This window comes from Etheostoma cragini, chromosome 11, assembly GCF_013103735.1.
Source record: "Etheostoma cragini isolate CJK2018 chromosome 11, CSU_Ecrag_1.0, whole genome shotgun sequence".
Lineage (NCBI taxonomy): Eukaryota > Metazoa > Chordata > Actinopteri > Perciformes > Percidae > Etheostoma > Etheostoma cragini.
This window is the reverse complement of record NC_048417.1, coordinates 28,251,668-28,260,137: the sequence shown is the minus strand read 5'-3', so window position 1 is coordinate 28,260,137 and position 8,470 is coordinate 28,251,668. Positions and strand designations below refer to the sequence as shown.

The 8,470-nt window shown below is 41.7% G+C and overlaps 1 long non-coding RNA gene across 1 annotated transcript; it reads right to left on the bottom strand.

Moving 5' to 3' along the window:
- Positions 1-509: 509 nt before the first annotated feature.
- LOC117952460 lies at positions 510-7,297 on the bottom strand. Its single transcript, XR_004658414.1, has 3 exons — positions 7,288-7,297; positions 3,410-3,417; positions 510-566 (listed from the first exon to the last, which is right to left on the bottom strand). It is a non-coding gene; the product is annotated as an uncharacterized LOC117952460 (long non-coding RNA).
- Between the last annotated feature and the right edge of the window lie 1,173 nt (positions 7,298-8,470).

Genomic DNA, 8,470 nt, shown 5'->3' with positions numbered 1-8,470 from the left:
GGCATATTCAGGCAAGGCAATGTCATCTCCACACTTCGATTAAGGCCAAATGAGTTCAAAAGGGTTATAAGATCCTTAGCAAATGGGTTTTAGCCGCAACACACATACAGTACATATTGAAGTCTTTTGATTTTGAATATTGTCGTATTTTGGGTCAGCTAAAAAGTCAGAAAACACAAGACAGGAGAGTCCAGATCAGTCACAAACAGCTGAAATTGGAAGAGAATCCAGATAAGAGTCTCATCCATCCACCCATCAACCCAGTATAGTCGGGGGTCCCAGCTCTGTTTCTCTTTTTAGGGGTCCTTGGCCTAAAAACCATCAAAGACGTCTGCCCTAGATACATTAGTGTCGGTTTGGGTCTTTTCACAGGAAAAAAATATAACATTAGCCTAATGCTTTATTAAATGTTTTGTACGTTGTTGGAGTGACTTTAACACTCCTGCTGGGATTGGGTCAAGACCCCGAAAACTCCAGTTACTGCTAAAACTTGCGGGTTGCAGCAGCGTGGTTGGATTTGCGTGAATTGGCGCGATCGCAACATCGCGAAATCCTGGAGGGACTGTCTTATCCTGCCTACTTTGCTATTGTCACGACAACTGAACAAAAGAAATGTTAACATACGTGGTAGTTGCTGCTTGAACAAATAACCTATGGGAGCATTTTTCGGGGCGGGGGACAGGCTTGTATCACAACGTCCTCAAAGTATTCTCCTACCCCAGCTATACTGTCTCGCCATTTATTATCTGAGAACTGTTTATTTTAGCTCAAGTGCTTTGGGTGGGCGTATGCACGAAAAACGAGGTTAATAGGATTCTCCAAGCAATGATATGGTGTCCCAGTACAATAGGTTGGCAGGATAATTTCCGTGTGTTTGCTAGCATTGGGTGAGTTGTTTCAGGGGCATTTGGATGGTGGAATAATTGCTTCCAGAGCTCCCCGTGGTGTAATTGCGCTTCCTCCACCCAAAAAGCTGCGCCTCCCTCTGAGAATCCGCTGCCGACCACCACTTCTTGAGCCAGAGGGACGGGCCAAAACATTTTCTCGGTGAGAAAGAGAGAGGAACAGCAGCAGTTCGGGTGGACTTGCTGATTGCATGTGTTTGATTTTACTCTGTCTGTGTGTGTAGACACATGATTTTGTGTGAGTCCACCTGTGTGTGTATATTCTCACAGTTAGGATTAATTAGTGTGCAAGAAAAGCACTCTGATTTTGAGGAAATTGCCCTCAGCTGCACATTCAGACACACTTTGTCTCCAAAATAATCAGACTGAGATTTACATTCCAGACGTCCACTTCAGACCGCCTCCGAACTCCCGGAACGGACGCGTGGCCACGCCCACATGTACCCGAGGTTTGAAGGTTCCCCCCGAATGTGTCCCTCGTTTTGTGAGAAAAAATCCAGATTCTCGGTTTGATTTTGAACACAGAAATGCAGAAAATAAATCCCAACATGGTGTTAATTCTCACTTTCTCACTCTTTTTTTTCACGTGAGATGATGCTGTAATTACGTGGTGATATTTTTAGAGGAACATTTCCCTTTACTGCAAAAGTACACTCTCTTTGAAGTGGAAAAAAAACACAATGCCAGCCACAGAATTGGTTGACTCTCGTATTTGTGTTTTCAGCATTTCCTTTTATGACAGGGAAGGAACATGTGCTTCACTCAAACCAACAAAACAATCTAAAGAATAGAAATAAAACAAATTGGCCAAACAGCTATATCATTGGGTCAACAGTCTAATAACAGTAATAGTAGCAATTCCACTAATACACTGCAGAAGATATTGACTCTTAAGTCAATAATACATCATCATGTTTTCATAAATCATCAGCAACTCAACAAATGGGAAAAACCAGAAGATTCCACAATATCTCGCCGTAATGTCCCCTTTGTGTGAAAAATGTGCCACACATGTTGGTAATTTAGATTTTTGCAATAAAGATTCATGATAAAAATATTTGGAACAAATATAGTTTGGCTATGACAACGAGTTCAAGCCGCTTGAATTCCAACCCAATGTGTGAATATCGGTGTGCCCTTAGCCTTTGATTAAGAGACGAGACAAAGATTTTATTAAAGATGAGCATGCAAAAGAATCCTATCCATGCTTGTCTGAAGACAGAGGACATTCAGAAACCGGATCTCACTCAGTCTCCAGGTGAGCTGATCAACATCTGCACGGCTTTCTACATCGCTAGCTGAGACGAGGTGGCTACCCGTAGCATGCTAGCTCGTTCTCAATGGAAAACATTGCTCCAACAGCCACTAGTTGACCACAATCTCCAAAAGAACTACTTCCTGTCCCTGTTCTACTTCCTGTCCCTGTTGTACAGGTATTCCACAAGTGGCCCTGGTCTAGAAGAAGTCTCCCAGCTGATCCTGCCTTGGACTGACCAAAGCTGGAGAAAGAGTTATCTAGCTGATGAGATCTTACCGAGCTACTGAGCATGTGCAGCTCCCAACAAAGATAGGATAGAAGTGAGATGTCTCACTCTGGAGCTAAAACAGAGACCTGAACACACAGGGGGAAAACAGGATCTGCAGCAATGTGCAGTACAACAAAAATATGGTGTTTTTGGAAAATTAACCCATGTAAACCTATTCTGGTACAACCTCTTAATACAATTATGAACCTGAAGATGAGCAAAACATGGGCACTTTAATGCAACACCAAACCACTTGTCCTCTGGGGTCTCTCTACAGTTTGGAAGCAGAGTTGTCCATTACCGCTGTCTCATTTGAACTACAGATCCGCTACCCGATCTGGTTAACTTACATCTCTCCGCTCATTTAATGGGAAAGTTATAGGATACAAAGCTGAATGAGACCACGTATGACAAATTTAATCTGCAAAATTAAATATGATTCTGATAAACTAGCTGATCTATGGGACACGGGCACGTACAGATTTTACAGATTAAAATCTTACATACCATATTAATTCCTGTTTAGAGTGTCTTTTCGGGAAAGAGAGGAGTCGGAACAGGACAGTGGAGAGCGACAGAAAAGAATGTCAACTTTAGCCAGTACACATAAAAGAAGAAAAATGGACGGAAAGACGAGAAAAGAGAAACTGACAGAGAAAAACGCTCCCGTCTCAGATTGGCTGTCTCGGTGGGAATACAGCTGCTTGGACAGCTGTTGGGTGAATTAAGGAGAAAGGTCTGAAAATCATTAGCACTTTTTCTTTTGGGTAGGCCTAGTCAATAAATATGAAGAGAAGTGGTTTCAGCTAACAAGCATCTCTCTCCAGGTCAGCTGAAATTGATATTGTAACATTTAACACAACAGTGCATAATGAAATACGTGTTTTTAAGGAGGCATGTTGGAACAATTTTCCTGGTGGATTAGCATTTCTGTGCGTTTAGTAAGTTGGGTTTTGATGGAGGTCATCTGGTCATCACTGCATACACTTAAAACTGCTTTAAACAAAACATTGTAAAGTACCCGTATAATCAAAAAAACCTTTTTCTGGGTTATTTTGTGTCTCTGGTGCTTCCACACGCATACAAACTCATAAAAAAAACTATCCATGCTGTTTTGAGTGAGATCCGGTTTCTGAATGTCCTCTGTCTTCATTCCCCGGGTGAGCTGTCCAACATCTGCACGGCTCTCTACGTCACTAGAGACGAGGTGGCTAACCGTAGCATGCTAGCTCGTTCTCAATGGCTAAACACTGCTCCAACAGCTACTAGTGGATCACAATCTCCAAAAGAACTACTTCCTGTCCCTGTTCTACTTCCTGTCCCTGTTGTGCAGGTATTCCACAAGTGGCCCTGGTCTAGAAGAAGTCTCCCAGCTGATCCTGCCTTGGACTGACCAAAGCTGGAGAAAGAGTTATCTAGCTGATGGATCTTACCGAGCTACTGAGCATGTGCAGCTCCCAACAAAGATAGGGCAGAAGGGGGATGTCTCACTCTGGAGCTAAAACAGAGACCTACACACAGGGTGAAAACAGGATCTGCAGCAATGTGCAGTACTACAAAAATATGGTGTTTTCTGAAAATGAAACCAGGTAAACCTATTCTGGTACAACCTCAGAATATAATTATGAACATGAAAATGAGCAGAATACGGACGCTTCAAATTAACAATGGCTCACACGTCTAAATAACATTACTGTAATAATATTACTGCAGTTCACTTTACCAATCTGATCATTTTGGGGGTTTTGGGGCCAGCAACCTTACTTCTTTGGTTCTCATTGCATTGTTTCCAGCTGCAGCAGCAGCTGTTTCCTGTGACCATAGCTTTGCCAAACCCACTGTGGACTATGTGCCCAGCACAAACTGGTAAACATGCAGACACAGTTAGCAACCAGCTGGTGAACAGATTAAAGCATTTAGCACTTAAGGGTCCTGATGTTTCCCTCAGGACCTGGTGGAGACTACCCTGGTAATCAAGAGCAATGTTCAAATTGGCTCAGCGAGTTCCTCTGGCATCGAGTAATGCTGCTCATTAACTATGCCCTTGTAGCCGAGCTGCACCAATCCCATGTACTGTGGGCGGGGCCAGAGCAAGCTGGACAGATGACGACAGTCTAATCTACCAGTTAGTCCACTGATAGCTATGCATACAGGGCTCTGGATACGTCACCCCGTGTGGTGCTGTGATTGGCCGGAGTATTATCCAATTAAAAAGGCAACTGTTGGCTAACACATTCACCATAACCCTCCAAAAGGTGATAATATGTCAATGTTGTTAAAGCTGGTCGCAGTCAGCCATGGAAGAAGTACTCAGATCCTTTACTTAAGGAAAAGTACTAATTTTAAACTGTAAAAAATCCTCTGTTAAAAGTAAAAGACCTGCAGTGAAAATGTAACTTAAGTAAAAGTATGTAAGTATCATAAGGAAAATGTACTGAATGCAGAAAAATCAACATATGTTTAATCCGCTAACCATTTCAGCTGTACTTGCATGCATGTACGGTGTATTGTTGGGTAGTTTAATGTATTATAAAAACATGGTATTTTTTAGACTTAATGAACGATTTTGTGGGCAAAGATCTATACTGCAAAAAAAGAATTGTCAAAAAACAAGATAAGAACACTAAGTCTGAGGGAAAAGGTCCTAGAACAAGTGAGATTACCTGTCCATGCAGCGAGATCGTTTTATTTGACAAGATTGCTTGATTTAAGATTATAGTGTGAAGTTGTTCTTAAAATTTGAAATTTACGTTTTTAAACCAAGATCAATTATCTAACACTTCTAAATCTGTTTAGAGAAAAGTTTTTTTTTTTTTTATCTTGGAAAGAACCAAATCATTTGCAGTGTAAAAGTGGCAGATGAAGGTAGTGGAGTAACTAAAGTAACTAGTAACTAAAGCTGTCAGATGAAGGTAGTGGAGTAACTAAAGTAACTAGTAACTAAAGTAACTCGTAACTAAAGCTGTCAGATGAAGGTAGCGGAGTAACTAAAGTAACTAGTAACTAGTAACTGAAGCTGTCAGATGAATGTAGTGGAGTAACTAAAGTAACTAGTAACTAAAGCTTGCCTGTCAGCCCCCTCTCTCCACTATCTTTGGCTGTCCTGTCAAAATAAAAGCCTACAAACAAAATAATCTTTAAAAGAAAAAGGAATTAGGAAAAGACTAAAAAAGTCCAAGTACCTCAACATTTGTACTTAGGTACAGCACTTTAGTAAATGTATTTAGTTGCATTCTACCACTGGTTGCTATGTCTCACATAAGCCACATAAAATATCACAGGTCATGATTTAAATTTGGTCAAAAGCTGGAACTGAAATGCAAATGAAAAGCTAACTCATGCGTCATATCACCACTACACTAATAGCCAGAGAGGGGAGAAGCAGTCTAATAAACTGATTTATTGTTTGCATCTCTGTATTGTTTGTTCACCCTCGGACCCCCATAATAACTGAGACCACTGGCTTTCATTTTGAAATAAGATACAGTACAAATAGGACAGCTGTAAAGATGGCTGAAGTGCCATTGTTTCAAAACACAAGTGTTAGTGATTATTATAATTAGAAAGGGTCCAGACCCATAAACTGATCACACTTATATGCTAATAGCTGATGAATAGTGTACATAATTAAAAGCACTAAGACTATTATTTAAAAATTCATGAAATCATGAGCCCCTGAGAGGAAAAAACAGTGGCTTCATTTTAGCCTTAAAAATGATCTGATGATGGAAAAAGATGCCAAAAAAAATGAGAGGACATATGAGGGACTTTAAAAAAGCTCGGTTTTGGTGTGAAATATTCACACATTGCACATTTTGACATTGGCTGATTGCTCTCACATGGTCCAAAGAGTAGACCTCTGGACATTAAATGCTTTTGTCAGACTGAATGTTACAGTATTTTTATGAACCCATCATTATTTAGCATTCAATGAATGAACCTTCCAACATAACTGGTGGTCTTTGCTTAGCTTTACCACGACGAGGCATTCAAAACCAGTGCTCTCCTTTGAGTATTAATTACACTACAGTGTGTCCATATGTGTCATTACCGCTCCAATGTCTTCTCTCCCCTGGATGCACGTAACATACTTGCTCTTTAAAATGATTTTAATTTAAAAGACAAATGTAACCTTCACTTTGCCTCTCCTGCACTAAGCAAGCTTTGAACCCTCTAATGGCAATCGCACAAACCGGGAGTGGTTTTAATGGTTGCGATGCCAACAGGGAGCTAATTATCCATCTTTTTTTCATGTCTCTTTGCATTATGTTCATTTGTCTGAGTCTACTTTGTAGAGAACTTAAAACAGTATATGTACTAGGAAGCAACACCGGGCGGCTTCATACTACCATATAATCCGGACCATTTTGAATTTCCAGCAGAGAAAATGATGGATACTTACATTGAATAATGTCACCCAGGTGACATTTCTTAAAGTGATATGTTCCTACTGCGTTATTACATTCCCACTCACATAGATGTTACAGTGTGGACACATTTGTTTTGGACCAATTTTAAAAAGCACCGCAGTGGGAAAGACTAAATTAATGTCTGAAGGCACATTTTCATTATTGTGCAAAAAGTTGACAGCCATGTTGGACGAATCAATGGGGAAGGACTGTGTTGGTAGGTCCGCGCTGCTTTAAGTACCAGCAATACATCTGATCCAGGAAGTCCAGTTTGAGTTCCATGAGTTTGGGCTAACAAGTTTAGCCCGGATCAGCTTCTTTGCCAGAGTCAGTCTGAAAGCAGCCTATGGGTGTGGAGGTCAGTGAGGTGGTCAGGCATAACACATATGTCTAATATTCACCTTTATATTAACTTCCATCATGATCTTCCCCTAACCTTGACCAAACCAATAAAATATTGGAGAAACTGAAGCTTTTTGTTCAATGTAGTGCAGGGATTTTTCAGAATCGTCCAATATTGACAATGTTGTCTGGGGAAAGATTTGCAAGTGTTATAAAAGACCTAAAATCTGCGTAAGGTTGCAGGTCAGGTGGTGGATAAGATATACAACACAGGACAACACGGTCACCCAGTAAACCGGGGTTCAAGTCTTCTTCTTATCCCGCGTTTCGCTGAAAAGTACATAAAGTAACACCATCCGAAATCGGTCTCAACCCAGAGCATCCAAAAATGTTGTCAAGAGTCCCGACCAAGTCAGTCGAAAAATAACGCCCAAAGGAAAGCCCCTGTGTATCTGACTGAGATGCCAAAGGAGACTTTTTACGTCAATAACAAGTGCCAAAGGCACCTGACCAAGCGCCGCTTTTGACGCGATGGAAGTAAGAATGTGTTGAAATGGAGTATTCTACAAGGAATGCGTTCTAACATGTAATTGACTGTCTTGTGTTGTGACAAAAGTATTTTTAGAATACCTCTTTGCAGGCCTTGTCTACCATTGTATTTACGTTCCTACCCTCATCTATGGTCATGAAGGCTGGGTCATGACCAAAAGAACGAGATCCATGGTACAAGCGCAAAAAATGGGTTTCTTCAAGAAGGGGGCTGGCGTCTCCCTTAGAGATAGGGTTAAAAGCTCAGTTGTCCGAGAGGAGCTCGGAGTAGATCCACTGCTGCTTTGCGTTGAAAGGAGCCAGTTGAGGTGGTTTGGGCATCTGGTAAGGATCCCTCCTGGGGGCCTCCCTACGGAGGTGGTTCAGGCATGCCAGTTGGGTGGAGGCCTCGGGCAAGACCCAGGACTAGGTGGAGGGATTATTTCCAACCTGACCTGGGAACGCATCGGGATTTCCCCAGTTAGAGCTGGGTAATGTGGCTCGGGAAAGGGAAGTTTGGGGTCCCCTGCTGGAGCTGCTGCCCCCGCAAACCCGACACTGAATAAGCGGACAAAGATGGATGGATGGATGGATGGCAGACCTTGCAGTCCTGTTCAGTGCTATTTCCGTACCAGGGAGTGATGTTCCTCTTCAGGACGCACTCAAAGATGCAGAAGTAGAAATTACTCATTATTTAAGGCAACAAAATTCTCTCAGGCATCTGAGGTGAAACAGACTGCCTTGCCTTTCTTGCAACTGA